Source organism: Rhinopithecus bieti, unplaced genomic scaffold (assembly GCF_001698545.2).
Source record: "Rhinopithecus bieti isolate Rb0 unplaced genomic scaffold, ASM169854v2 scaffold_1295, whole genome shotgun sequence".
NCBI classification, from domain to species: Eukaryota; Metazoa; Chordata; class Mammalia; order Primates; family Cercopithecidae; genus Rhinopithecus; species Rhinopithecus bieti.
The window spans coordinates 344,467-360,343 of record NW_016803880.1 but is presented as its reverse complement, the minus strand read 5'-3'; the positions used below and the strand labels follow the sequence as shown (position 1 = coordinate 360,343).

Sequence of the window (15,877 nt, the reverse complement as noted above, 5' to 3'; positions counted from 1 at the left end):
TAGAAAAAAGAAAGTTGGAGTAGCAGAAGCCAAAACCTTTCTTCTTTGTATGCATCTTAAAATAGAAGTATATTGATAAAATGAAGGTATTACAGGAGATTTTGTTTTAGAGCCAAAACTAAGCCAACTCCTTTTCTTTTTTTACTTCTCTGCTGAATCGCTGTCCTGTCCTCCAAAGAGGACTCTGCCTTTACCATTGCACGTTTACCTTGCTCTTTTAGCCACCAGAGTTTTAGTAGACGTTCTTTATTCTTCTTAAGAGATGCATTTTTGCACCTGAACTTTGTAGCTGAACTTCTGTCTCTGGTCTGTCTGATTCTCAGGGCTGACTTTTTATATTTTTTAAATAGTTTGGAAAACTTTTGCTGTATTTGGGTATATACATTTAAAGAAAACAAAAGATATCTCATTTTTCATTGTTTGATCTCTAAATCTACCACTGCTGTCCTGTATCAGTTAGCTATTGCTGTGTAACAAGCCAATCAAATTTCAGTGGATTATAGACCCAAAAGTATCCTTTATTGCTTATGAGTCTCCAGATTAGCTAAGCAGTTCTGGTCACAGCTGGGCTCAGGTACATAGCTGCAGTTAGCTGTGGGTGGGGCAAATGTGGCTCTGATGACCTCCGCTGGTCCTTCTCACGTTCTACAGAATCAACTGGCTGCAAACAAGTCAGGATGGACTCAGCTGTGATAACTGGGATCTCTTCATATGGTGTCTCACTCCCATAGGCTAACCTGGGTTTGTTCACAGGACAGTGATGGAGTTCTGAGAGATCATGGAAACTCACACAGCCACTGACGTCTGCCTTAGATTTAGCACATGGTTACTTTCACTGCATTCTATTGGCCAAAATAAGTCCAAAGGTCAACTTAAGGCAGAGAAACAGACTCCATCTGTTAAAGGGAGGAACTGCAAATGGAGGGAGAGAGATATTTTTTAAAATTAACGAACACATTTCTCTGTGTGGAAAAGCTAGAGCATGCCCTACTATTACTTTAACAAAGAAAACCATCCTAAACTGGCTTCTGGTTTTGAATACTGCATTTGGTTCAATGGTTTTAACAAACCAGATGTCAATCTTTGAAAACATAGTCTACCACTTAATTCTTTCTGTTTAGATCTTCCCACAAATACGGAACATCTGCCTCTGAATAGACAAAATAATAAAGAAAAGTGGTATGTGGAGTCTGAGACTTCAGTTCATCAGAATATACCTTTGCTTCTGCAGTGCCTTTTAATTAAAACAGATTGAAAAACAACAAAAGTCTAACAAACAAAACCTCTAATTCTTCTTCAAATTAGTAAAGAAATATACTCCTTGCTTGGTTTCAACAACAAGCTTTCTACTAACATTACTCGTTTTCACACTTCTTGCATCTATAGTCTATTCTGGATGGGAGAGTTTTTATTATCTCATGTGTACATTTAATTAAGCTGCTTTAATTAATAAGGCAAGAGAGTTTTGCCTAAAGAACCCAGGATGATTTTTTCCATCAAGGCCAAGAAAAGTTGATTAGCACCTAGAATATCCATTCTCTGGAACTCAACAATGTCTTCAGGTTTTAGACTGAAATTAACATTACTCCTTTTGAATAAGTGTGAATTTTCATCTCAGAGACCTCAGGTGTGCACTTTTCATTGGCTATTTGAGTGTCTTCTCCTGATAAAGACATCAGACTGGTCTGTCGGTCACCGGTTTTTCTCCCTAGCCTCTACAGCCTTTCTGTAGCTTGCAGTGTAATTTTTCACATGAACAGTTTCTAAAGGAGCAAACAATTCTGCATAACACTTGTACATTCATTTCTCCAGAAACTTGCCATTTATCTTCCCGGAGAAAATCTGCTTCTTTCAGTGTGGTCCCATATAGGTTGCAGAGCACAAAAAATTGTATGTAAAATGAGATAAAATCTCATAAGTATATATATATTATAATATATATATATATATATATGTGTGTGTGTGCTGTGTGTGTGTGTGTGTGTGTATGTGGTATAGTTCAGAAAGCTACTCTTTTTTCTTTCTGCCTTCTATATTTTCTTTAAATACTTTTAGTTACTAAACGTCATATTTTCAAATATTTATGCAAAACAAGCTGCTGTAAAAGCCTTAATTTAATTACAATGCTTTTTTTTTTTTTTTTTTTTTTGGATGGAATCTCTTTGTTGCCCAGGCTGGAGTGCAGTGGCGTGATCTCGGCTCACTGCAACCTCTGCCGCCCAGTTGCAAGCAATTCTCCAGCCTCAGCCTCCCAAGTAGCTGGGATTACAGGCACCTGCCACCACACACAGCTAATTTTTATGGTTTTAATAGAGATGGGGTTTCGCCATCTTGGCCAGGCTGGTCTCAAACTCCTGACTTTGTGATCCACCTGCCTTGGCCTCTCAATACAATGCATTCTTAATAACTTGTAAAGGGCCACTGGCACCTCTAGGCTTTTCATTAGTGTCAATTAATTATGAATACACTTGACAGAAAGATTCAGTTAACCAATGGGGATATTTTTGATAAAGGCTTTTAATCATACAGAAGCTCACTTCTGAATGTGCCGTAAGTGGTAAAGGGGGTCTTCTCTTAAAAGGCAGTAATCCTTTGCTGTGGAGGCTCGCAATAAAAACAGTTACAATATATGTTAGGGCTCCTCCCACTTCTCAGACTCATTGTCCAAAACTTTAATTTTTCAAGAGATAAATCAGTGAGCTTACTCCAGCCAGAGGCACACACATTCTTCAATTTCGCCTCCATCTTGAATCCCTGCCTCATGTTCTGTCCTGGAGAAGCAAGTCTGAACAATCTCCATTTCCTTTTGTTGAGCTGCTACCTAGCAAAATTCATGTAGCATTGTTTGCGCTTGCTGTGACTTACTGCCCTAGTATTAAGTATCTTTGTTGTTATTATTGTCAAATACTTTTGAGCTCTTCATACATGCTGGGAAGGCTTTGCTTTAGGGTGAGATGTTGAGAAACCAGTCCCAAGTGGAGGGCAAGAAGTCTATCATATCTGCTTATTTCTGCCAAATGCTTCTTTTCATTGCTTTGGGAAAGAGCTGTATGTTACTATGGTTATTTTTATTATATTGGCAGGAGGTGTAAAAGCTTAGCTGTCTGCAGTGCTGCATGTGATGCTGGGACACATAGGAAAACACCTCTTCAGGGTACGGCTTTTCTTCCAATTCCGTTCATCCTCCCTACGACCAGACTTTTCCAGGCTGCTGCCGGGCAGGCCAGCTGCCTCCATTGCAATCCCATCTCAGGAATTCTGGGCAGTCAACTTTCTACATTTTGCTTTGCCAACATCATTCCACCTGCTTTCTTTCAGACCACTTTGTTTAACTTTCTGCCTCTGCTGATGCCTTCACCAATCCCCCAACACACACTCTTTGCAATTGTGGATTTACTTGTTGTTTTCCTATTTTTCTGAAATTTTAAGTGAGTCTCAAAAGAGAGAGGATAGGGTTGCCCAATTTACCAGATAAATAGAGGACACCCAGTTATATTTTAATTACAGATACAGAACAATATTTTGTAAGTATGAGTATGTCCCACGAAGTATTTGGGGTATGCTGATATCGAAAAAAAATTAAAATAAAAATCTTATTGTTCATCTGACAATCCTAAGAGGTGAACCTCACTTACTGGTACATTCAGGCTTCTGTCTTTAAGTTGAACCTTCTTCTAGATTTATGATGCTTCCTTACATTTTTGTAACAGTTCCAAACACCAAGAATATATGAGAGTAGGTTCAAGGTAATTTCGACTTTCTCATAATCTTCATTTCATTGGTAGCTTTTCAGTTATATTCTTTATCACCTTGTTAGAGTAAAATATAACATGTGGTTGTTCTAAATGACCTTTCTTCAGCCTTTTTCTGAGACTGTAACAACCTCAAGGCTAAAATCCAAGAGCTCATAGAACTGTATTTATTAACGTTTATACGGAACCCGTTTTGAAGTTCAGGCTCAGTAGAAACAATCCTTTCAGAGTTGAGATAATTTTTCCAGAGGGATAAAACATGGATGTCATTTCTTTTTCACTTATCTTAATTACTCTGTATCATTTTCATTGTAGCTTATGATGACTTCTTCACTAGAGCAAGCAGAAAGAGAGCACAGTTATATATGCAGATGGCCTGGCTTTATTGTCATGAAATAGAACAGATTTAGTTGAAAACCAGCCATGTTATTTAATTGCTAACAAGAAAAAATAAAATACAATCAAATATTCTAAATAAAGCTTCATCATTTTGGGTGTTCCACCTTACTTATCCAACTTGCATGCCCAACTGTCTTAAACAATGAAAGCTTTCCTCTATCTTTGAATTAATTTTTTAAACATTTTAATTCAGAAGGCCACCTTAAATTTCATTGCTTACTGTTTGGCAGGCTCTGGTTGTTAACGAGTTTCGCTTTCGTTTGTTTTATTGTTGTTGCTACTGTTTTTAATTATGTAAGGTCGTCATCATTTGAGTTAAAAGACCAGACTCAACACTGGAGGTGGGGCTTTCACACGGAACCAAATGGAAAACTAGCTTACACAGGGCCAAGGCTAAAGCAGCTTTCCATGGACACACCCACCAGGGTGCCATGTCAGTTTACCATTGCCATGGCAACACTTGGAAGTTACTGTCCCTTTCCGTGGCAACAACATGATAATCCAGAAGTTACCACCCTTTCCCTAGAAATTTCTGCATAAACCACCCCTTAATTTGCATATAAATAAAAGTGAGTATAAACATGACTGCTGAAGTGCCTCTGAGCTGCTTTTCTGGGCACACTGCCTATAGGGTAGTCCCGGTTGTAAGGAGCAGTACCTCTGCTGCTGTACACTGCTGCTTCAATAAAAATTGCTGTTTAGCCCACCTGTTTAACACCACCGACTTACCCTTGAATTCTTTCCTGGGCAAAGTCAAGAACCCTCCCTAGCTAAGCCCAAGTTTGGGGGCTTGCCTGTCCTGCATCACAATGCCTTTTCTGGAGTTAAGTTGTTGCCACGGGCGCTACAGTGATGAGAGTTGAGGTCTTGATTGGTCACTGGTTTGCTTGTGAAAGTGGAGCTGGAATTAGTTCTGGGTGATGACTTTGACTCTGTTTTCAGGTTCCTAGGATTCCGGCTTGTAGGATCAGGGTGACTTCTGCTTAAGCATCTGTTTGCATCACATTCCTCGCCACTCAGGAGAGGTCAGTATGGGATAACTGCATTTTTGGTTCTTATATCAGAATAGGATCTAAAACTTGTCATCAGTGTTTTGCCAAAGCTGAAGCAAGAGAAACACTGTGGATGGACAAATACCAGGCAGATATGTCTATTCCTTTATGCTTTAAAACTCAACCTGTTGTGTAAGCCAGAACAAAAAGGAACTCAGAACTCATCTGGGCCATTTTATGTTATCCACCTGAAATTGCTATCCCCATCTCCATGACACGTTTTTCTCCTCAGAACTCATCTGGGCCATTTTATGTTATCCACCTGAAATTGCTATCCCCATCTCCATGACACGTTTTTCTCATGCAAATAACTTCCAAAGAACTAGAGTTATGCAAATCATGCCTTTCTTTACCACCAGAGTGATGTTGAGGATGCGGCACACTTCATTAGCAGTTATCTTCTATTCATAAGGACCCAGAAATTTTTCTCCAATCCTAATACCAAGAATAAGTATGTTTCTACTTGGAAGTCTATTTTTTTTCTATCTTCTGAACACTGTGAATTGTACAACATGATTACATCTCTTCAGTGATTGCTGGAAAGCTCAGAACAAAGTGTGTAGATTTTGAGCCAAATTTAGCTTAGAGCTAAAATCATTTTTAGCATTAGGTATGGAACTCAAAGCATCATTTGTGTGTGTGTGTGTGTGTGTGTGTGTGTGTGTGTGTGTTTGTGCACTAATCTCATCTCTGGCTATACTTTTTCTCTATTTTATTCTAATCTCACCTATTTTAATGCCTTTTATTTTCTAGGTATCAAGATTAAAGACAAATATAGAAACATTTTTAAAATATGAGCAATCAATAAAGAAAAATTTAAATTAAAAGGTTAAAATATCAATAACAGAAAAAATTCAATTTTGCATCTCTCTTGCTTTACATATGTGTGTGCCTGTGTAGACACACATATATACATAAATTAAATTTTCTTGTATGTATTTTTATAAAGTATTTTTTCAAACTTAAAAATCAATCACTTTTTTTCACATAGAACTACATGGCATTCCATTTTATAAATGTGTTATAATTTATTTAAAGAGCCTCTTACATTGTCAGACATTTGAGTATTTTCCAGATTTTTGATGTTATAAACAACTGTGTTACACTCTCTTTATAACAACTCTTTATGCACTTTATTCATGAATATAGTTCGATAATTCTTAAGCATGGTTGTGCATCAGAATTATTCTGCCTAATAACCTCTTTAAATCCTTTGAGACCAAATTTAAATTTTACCTTTTCTAGAAAGAATTTCTAAGGAAGCCTGTCATCTATCCTACAGAGAATTATTATACTTTCTAATATTTCCCCATAGACTTTTATATATTTTGAGGGATGTTAAGCTATTTTTAATATATCTATTTCAATAACCAAGTATTGCATTAAAAGTGGTTTTTAACCAAGAATGTGCATCAGAATGCTATAGTTGTGAAATACTCTCTGAGTTCTCCTTCCCCTAAGGATGCAGAAAACCTGAAGAGAATGGAGCTCCTGATCTGACATAAGGAAAAGCTGGATCACTTACAAAATAATGCCTATTTTATTTTTAGATTACCAGATTAGTGAGGTCCATCCCATGGCAACAAAATGAATGAAATTCCAAAGAATGGCACCATTCCGAGGGAATATGGACACATGACCTGCTTTACCTTTTCAAGGGCGCAGTAGGAAGAGGGGACCACACAGAAACGAGTAAGAAGCAATCAGCTCAAATTTTAAGAAATTCCTAAAGGCCAAGAGTGGGCTAGAGTCTCCCTTTGGTGTAGCTGGGAGCGGCAGGCACAAGGGGAGTTAGTATCTATTTGCAAGCTCTTATCAAGGGCTTCCACCCAGTGCTCAAGACTGGGACAAGGCAGAAGAGACCTCCCTTGGTAGCACAGGCATACAGGAGGTGATTGGCTGCCACTGGAGGAGACAGGAAACACTGCTTGCTCCTCTAGACCCTTCTCTCATAGGAAAAGACATGAGACACTCTTGTTCCCATGGCCGAAGGAAGAAAGATCCACTGCTTTTGTGCAAGGAGGAGAAGTAAAAACTGCTAGAAGGCAGGAAACCCTCATAGGACCGAGATCCTACAAGGAATACAAAGCAGAATTCTGGTACCTCTGAGGAAGGGACAGGAAAGTTTCTCTTTCCCCATACCTACCATAGATATAAGAAAGAATTTGGGCCGGCGCGGTGGCTCACGCCTGTAATCCCAGCACTTTGGGAGGCCGAGGCAGGCGGATCACGAGGTCAGGAGATCCAGACCATCCTGGCTAACACGGTGAAACCCCGTCTCTACTAAAAATACAAAAAACTAGCCAGGCGTGGTGGTGGCTCCAGCTACTCCGGAGGCTAAGGCAGGAGAATGGCCTGAACCCGGGAGGCGGAGCTTGCAGTGAGCGATCGCGCCACTGCACTCCAGTCTAGGAGACACAGCGAGACTCCATCTCAAAAAAAAAAAAAAAAAAAAAAAAAAAAAAAAGAAAGAAAGAAAGAAAAAAAAAGAATTTGGCTGCCATGGAGAGGAGGAGCAAGAACTATTTTTTAAAACATACATCTAAGACCTGGGTGCGTAAGGTGGACCGGGAAAATCAAGAATTACCCTGTTTCCACTGCAAGGCTAGCTCCAGATCACAATATGTGGTCTATCAGTGAGGAAAGGGGCAAGAGCATGGAGAGAGACCCTGTGTTCTGCAAGCATGCAGGAACTTCTGAAAGCTCAGAGAGAAAAGGAACCCTGAGAAAAACCCTCCAGCACACTGGGTCCTAATTTAAGTAGGCGGCAACAGCGGCCCACTGCAAGAGGACTATGAAGTCTGTGATGCACTGAAGGCAATGATGGCAATGAGAAATTGAAACCCCTCTCACTCCTGAATAGACGGACTCAAACTCCCCTCCCCATCCAGTCCCACCCCCACACACATGCATGCATGCATACATGCACATACATGCACAGGCATAAACCTCAAGGTGACTGAAAGACATACACTCATGCCTTTTCCTGGGCATAAATACTATTTGCCTCAGTCTCTACTGATATTCTACACATAAAATTTGGTACTGGATAAAAGATTAGAACACACACACATACACAGATACAAAAAATCAGACTGGGAGATATTGAAACTATCAGATGGTAACTTTAATAACTGATATGTTAAGGGATCTAGTAGAAAAGTAGACAAAATGCACAGACCCTGGAGAATTTCAGCACAGAGATAACAGTCACATGAAAATGCTAGAAACAAAATACATGGTATCCAAGATGAATCTCTTTGATGGGTTCTTCTGCCAATTGGATAGCATTGAGGGGGGAATAAGTAAATTTGAAGATAGATCAATAGAAATTAATCAAACTGAAACAAAAAAAGAAAAAGAGAAACAGAAAGAGAAGACAGGGATATTAGAATATTAGATTTCAAAAATATTAAAGAAATAATGGCCAAAATTTTTCCAAAATGAAAGACAACAAACCACCAATCCACGAATTTTAAAGCAAATTGATCAGGATGAATACTAAACAAATCAAACTTAGATACTTCACTCCTAAGCTTCTGGAAATCAAAGATGAAGAGTCAATCTTGAAGTCATCAGAGTAAAAGAAACTACATGAAGGGAAACAGGGATACTAATTAATTCATATTTCTCTTTGGAAACAATGTGTATTTGTTTCCTGGGGCTGCCTTACCAAATTCCTGCACACTGTGTAACTTAAAATAAGAGAACTTTATTTCCTTACAGTTCTGGAGACAAAACGTCTGAAATCAAAGTGTCAGCAGGGCCGTGCCGGCTTCCTGGGAAGGCTGTAGAAAAGAACCTTTCTTTGCTGCTCCCAGCTTCAAGTGGTTGCTACACTCCTTGGCTTATAGCTGCATCACTCCAGTTTCTGCCCCTGGCTTCACATGGCTTCTTCCCTCTGTGTGTGCTTGTGTTTCTCCAAATCGCCCTCCCCTTATAAAGACACTGGTAATTGGATTACCACTCACTTGATCAGGTATGACCTCATTTTAACTGGTTTACATCTGCAAAGGTTAAGTGCTAGGTTTAGTTCTTCTACATATCTTTTTGGGGGACACAGTTCAACCGACAACAGATGTCCAAGAAGAACTGAATTAAATGAGTTTGTAATCGACATTTAGATATTGGGGGAATTAATTTGTTAAATCCTTAAATTTTGTTTAATTCATTATGTAAGTATGATGTGACTAACAGAATGTAGTTGGTTTCACATAGAAAAACAATTTCCTTGTTTAATACAACATACATAAATATTCATTATACCAAATAAAACCAAATGAAATGTATGCTAGACATTTGTGAATAAATCAGTGAAAGAAGGAAAGACTATTGGAAAAAAAATCACCCATTGTTGTAATTTTGAATACAAATGTTTGAAGCAAATCAATCCTAACCTTTAGAATACTTATATTCTATTTTTGTCTTATTATCATTTCATTGACTCATATTGGGAACTTTAAATTTTCAGTTTGGATGATTATTCTTTTTTTTTTTTTGATATGCTGTTTGAAAAGTGTGTGTGTGTGTGTCTGCACACACACCTCTGTTAGTTGTGTGAGAAATGACTTTAAGGTTGAACTGTAGGTATATAAAGCATACATTGGTGAATCAATTCTTGTTTCTGGACTTATGAGTAGTTACTGTGACATTTGAAAAATGACCTTAATGAGAGTTTTGCTCTTCTATGCCCTATAGGTGTATGTGACACCACAGCCCAAGGTGACGGTGTCTTCACTTCAATGCCATCTTTTGTCCCAGAGGCAATTTTTGCTTTAGTTACCCCAACTGACATTGGAATAGATCCAGTGATGTTTTATTCATGAAAGTAGATCTTGTGACTATAGCTCCCAATTCACCAGAGAGACAAAAATATCGCTAAGACTGCACCTAAACTAATCTGTAGTTATGTAACAAATTGACACATAAATTAAATTTTCACTGCTAATGCCTGCTTAACTCTGTAATCATACTTCAGTTTGGAATTCTGCTGAAGTAATTAGGTTAGCTCAGATTTGCTCATCAAAGATCACCGAAAGCTAGAAAGTATACGGACCTCTGTTCTTAAGCCACATGCTTCATGCTCAGGGGAGATTTTAAAGCTGTATCCATAACTCTATGCCTATTCTTTTACATTTTACTGAATTTCATCAGTTGCTGGATACTGTTTTGTTTTGTTTTGTTTTTCTTGAGAATATATTTATCCCACTGTGGACATGTTCCTGTCTCTAATTCTCTGGCACTTTTCCTTTGCTCTTTATTGAGGAGTCATCCTCGTGCTGAAGAACTTTCTGTTTTTCATATGGTTGATCTTTAGGTGGTGGGGGAGCCCTCACTGAAACATGGTTTAAAAAAAAATCACACCTTTTCATCTTTGGTTTCATCTTCTGGAAGAAAGAAGAATTGAGCTATTTTACCAACTATTGTGAACTGTTCAAATTTCCTCTGGGGAGAAAAACCAGTTGCTTTCAAAGCTCTGAGGAGTATCAAAAAAAATGCTCCTAGGCTAAATACAGTAAATAAAAGGCAATGTGGACTTTCAAAAGACTGCTCCAGGGGCCTATGAGAAACTTTTAGCTGGTGTGAGAATCACTGAAACAGAAACCTGTGGGAAAAAAACCCAAAAAGCAAAAACCAGATGAAATCAGAAAGAGTATGTATACATTTAGCCTAAGTGCAGGGATACCTACATTCATGGTCCTGATGAAATAAAGCACTGAAAGAAAATATGCGTCATCTCTTTCCAGAGTTTGTGACCTTGCAAGTTAAAAATAGGATGTACCGATTTATGCATTAGGTTTATTAATATGGACTTGTTCTTACATTTGCTTTAATCAGTCTTTATAGGTCATTATTTTTTAAAACACGCTACTAGCTTATCTTCTGCATTCTGGATTCACCACTTCAAATCTATTTTGTGAGCAGGCTCGCTCTCTCTCTCTCTGTCACACACACACACAATTAAAAAGTAACTGAAGACACTGTTTAGGCCCAGAAGGGGACTTCGATCATCACCTTCTAAGAGTTGTACCCGTGTAGACTTTTCCCTCGTTGGATCGGGTTTGTTCTGTGTAATCAACAGTGTGTAACAGAAGTGATGGTGTGCTCATGAGATTAGATAATAAAAGACTGTTGTTTCCTTCCTTGGTGTACTCTTGTTCCCTCCCTCCTTCCCCACCTCCATCTCTCTGTCACTGCTTCCTCTGGAGGAAGTCAGCTACTACCTAGTGAAGACACTCAGGTAGCCTCCTGTCAAGTCACAGAGGTCTCTCAACAACCATCTGAGAGGGCTTGGAAGCAGACCTTTCGGCCCCAGACAAGCTTTGCAGTGAGATGGCAACCCCAGCTTCTGGCTTGGTTACAGCCTGAGGCCCTGAGCCAGAACCATCCAGCTAAGCCCCTCGCAGATTCCCCACCCACAAAAATGCTGAGATGACACATGAGTATTGCTTTAAGCAGCTCAGTTTGGGATAATTTATAATGTATAACTCACATGGATTTCTTAAAAAAAAAAAAACTAAAAACCTATTTTCAACTTCCTTAACATTAACATTATCTGCCTACTCTCATGCTCGTTCACATTTTTGTCTTACCCAGTCTGTCTAGTCTGCTTTATTATTCACCCCAGATGAGTTCTATATACTTGCCTAGCCGGAATACTTTTTTTTTTCATCTGCTTATGCCTTCATCTCCCTTAATTTTATTCATATTCTTCCTTCTAGGCTAAAGTACCTATTCCTTTCATTTTACCATACTACTTAAATCATGTCTATTCATTAAATCAACATAATTCTTGAATTCTTCCAGGAGTAACCCAGAGCACTCTAACCACTTTCTTGTCTCACTCCATGGCAGTTAAAAATTATAGTACATAGTTAGCCTTTCAGACCATATTTTATACTGGTCATTAAAAATTCCTCAGAGGCAATTGTATAATACTTGTTGGTTGGCTGCATGCTTAACTTAATTAGAACAAGGAAAGCGCAATTCTTGTTTCCATTAAAATTAAAGTACACATATAGGAATACATATATATATGCATACATACATACATACAAATATACATATACATACACATGGTAATAGTCTTTATCATAAAATGTTTTCACTGTAAAATAAAGAATTTTGAGCTTCTACACCACACAATGCAATCCTTCAATTCAGGAATTTTTGTACTCAATCTTGTATTTCCTCAGTCTAACACAGTGTCTGTCATAGACGAGTTATTCAATAGACTTACTGAACTGGACTGATTTGATTTTTATTGTCATTTCTCTTCCTATCTATGCATTAGTGAAGGTTGATAATCATGTCGAATGACTGAAGGAAATGAAGTACATTAGGAGTGCACTTCATCTACAAACTGGATCATCAATACCTACAGAATGGAGAGTAAAATATGCTCTATGCTAATATACCTGCCATTGGTTTTCCAAGGACAACTGATTCATTTCACACATACCCTGGAGGTATGTGAGGCAATCCTGTGCCTACCCTTTGACAAATAAAGAACATCAGGTGTTAAGTTGCATAATGATATTCACAAAACATCCACTGCCAATACCTGAAAGAATCAAAATAAAACTCATTCTTCCAGGTGTGTTACTTCTTTCCTATGTTTCTGCTTCTACTAGAAACATGATTGGTGATATTCTTTTAGTTGCTTTTAAAATTATTACTATGATATTCAAGGCCTTTCAGGTATGGATTCTTACCTACCATCCCAGGTTTAGCTCTCTAGCGACACTAGATCACTTTAGATTTCATTACGTGCCTTACTGATAGGATGGCCAGCATTAGCAAACAAATTCTGGCAATTTGAAAACCCAGTTAAATTTGAATTTTAAATAAACCTAGGAAAACAAAAAATGATAATGCATTGACAATGATTGTCTTGGAACAAATAAAAGCCTTCCATTTTTTATATTGTCATTGGAACAGGTATGTTTTGGAGAACTTAGAAATAAGAGAATATTATTGTCCTCCGAGAATCAACAAGTAAAATCAACACGGAGTAGGACAATTTGGTTGATTGTGAAATATCAACAATAAATATTGAACGCAGGACCTGACAAAGAGTTTTCTATAATATTGTAATAATGTAATCTGTATTAGCTCAGTAAAATATTTGGTTAGCTGGAAAACTCCTCACTGGTTCACTGTGACATAGCAGTTTTCACCTTTATTTGTTGCTCACCAAGAGTTAGTTGCACTTTTATCTACCAACCTATTTATTATACTAATATAATTTAGCTAAACATCATGCAATCCAGTGAAACTTGAGAATGAGAATTATTTCTATGAAAACTAAAATAAATGTTTCAAAACTCTTTATAAAGGGAAGTTGCAAAGAAACACTGATGAATTGGATGTGGGATTCAACATGAAAACTGTAAAAATTTGAGAAAACAACAGCATCAACATAAAATTTCCCAATCATTTTATATGCAGGTTGCTTTAAATGTGTATTAATTTTTTATTCACTTTAAAAAAGCCAAAACTGGAAATAATTGGGTGAACGAATGCATCTTTCCAGGTATGGAGTTTAAAAAAATGTTTACAGTAAATATATATTATTTTATGCTATCATTTTAATTCAATATTTTAAATCAGTGACAAACTACTGGTCCCTTTCACATCAAATACAATATATAAAAGTTAAAATATTTATTGATATGTTAAATATATTCAAGAACATTAATGTTGCCTAAAGAAAAAAATAAACAATATGAACAGAAGATCCTCAATGTTCATGGCAGAGGAAATTTTAATTTAATATACTTTGATTATTTTCATTGGCAAGTTTATCCTTCTATGAAAATCAGTCTTTAAACTTTTTCATGCTGTCTTAGGTAAGAACTTTTGATTAAGTCATCCAAATTCACTTTCCTTTGATTATTTTTGTAAAGCAGTTGTTTACTTATTTTTTATTTGACTTGCTACCTAACCTATTTACCAAGATAGATTGTGGCTAACCAGATGATGTAGATTTTTGTCTTTGGCTCTGATAACTCTTTGAAATATATTACCCCACAGTAACCGAAACAGCATAGTACTGGTACCAAAACAGATGTACAGACCAAAGGAACAGAACAGAGGCCTCAGAAATAACTCCACACATTTACAACTATCTGATCTTTGACAAACCTGACACAAACAAGCAATGGAGAAAATAATCCCTATTTAATAAATGGCGTTGGGAAAACTGGTTAGCCTATGCAGAAAACTGAAACTGGACCCCTTCCTTACACCTTATACAAAAATCAACTCAAGATGGATTAAAGACTTAAACATGAGACCTAAAATCATAAAAATCCTAGAAGAAAACCTGGGCAATACCATTCAGGACATAGGCATGGGCAAAGACTTCATGTCTAAAACACCAAAATCAATGGCAATAAAAGCCAAAATTGACAAATGGGATATAACTAAATTAGGGAGCTTCTGCACAGCAAAAAACACTATCATCAGAGTGAACAGGCAACCTACAGAATGGGAGAAAATTTTTGCAATCTGTCCATCTGCCAAAGGGCTAATATCCATAATCTACAAAGAACTTAAACAAATGTACAAGAAAAAAAAAAACCATCAAAAGTGGGCAAAGGATATGAACAGACACTTTTCAAAAGAAGACATTTATGCAGCCCACAAACATATGAAAAAATGCTCATCATCACTGGTCATTAGAGAAATGTAAATCAAAACCACAATGCAATACCATCTCATTCCAGTTAGAACGGCGATCATTAAAAAGTTAGGAAACAAACAGATGCTGGAGAGGATGTGGAGAAATGGGAATGCTTTTACACTGTTGGTGGGAGTGTAAATTGGTTCAACCATTGTGGAAGACAGTGTGGTGATTCCTCAAGGATCTAGAACTAGAAATACCGTTTGACCCAGCAATCCCATCACTGGGCATATACCCAAAGGATTATAAATCATTCTACTATAAAGACACATGCGCATGTATGTTTATTGTGGCACTGTTCACAATAGCAAAGACTTGGAACCAACCCAAATGTCCATCAATGATAGACTCAATAAAGAAAATGTGGCACATACACACCATGGAATACTGTGCAGGGACATGAATGAATTTCAAACCACCATTCTCAGCAAACTATCACAAGAACAGAAAATCAAACACCACATGTTCTCATTCATAAGTGGGAGTTGAACAATGAGAACACATGGACACAGGGAGGGGAACATCACACACTGGGGCCTGTCAGGTGGTGGGGGGCTAGGGGAGGGATAGCATTAGGAGAAATACCTAATGTAGGTGACATGTTGATGGGTACAGCAAACCACCATGGCACATGTATACCTATGTAACAAAACTGCACGTTCTGCACATGTACCCCAGAACTTAAAGTATAATTTTAAAAAGAAAAAAAAAAAGAAATATATTAGCCCTTGATCCCTTCAAAGAAGGAAAACAGTTCCTCCAACTTCTCTACCTATCTTAAATATTTCTGTTTCCCAACCAATTCAGCACCTTTCTGTAAATAATACAAACATAATCTCTGTCAAACTTACGTAGTCTGGATGACTTTGATAGTGAGACTTATAGTATCTTTTGATGTATAAGTATTCATATACACATTTTATTTCTCATACTGTTTTATAAAGTGCTTCAGGGCAGAGATTTGCGTCTTCTAGTTTGTTTTATGC

The 15,877-nt window shown here is 37.5% G+C and overlaps 1 long non-coding RNA gene across 3 annotated transcripts in view; it reads right to left on the bottom strand.

The window, feature by feature from the left end:
* Positions 1-528: 528 nt before the first annotated feature.
* The window catches only part of LOC108517929 (uncharacterized), a 78,935-nt gene continuing 63,586 nt past the window's right edge, over positions 529-15,877 (bottom strand). For 2 of the 3 annotated variants that reach the window (XR_001882248.1, XR_001882250.1), the window contains one exon: positions 2,532-4,085. This is a non-coding gene — a long non-coding RNA (uncharacterized LOC108517929). Of the gene's footprint in view, positions 913-2,531; positions 4,086-15,877 lie in introns of those variants that run through there. The other variant, XR_001882249.1, reaches the window with a different exon arrangement.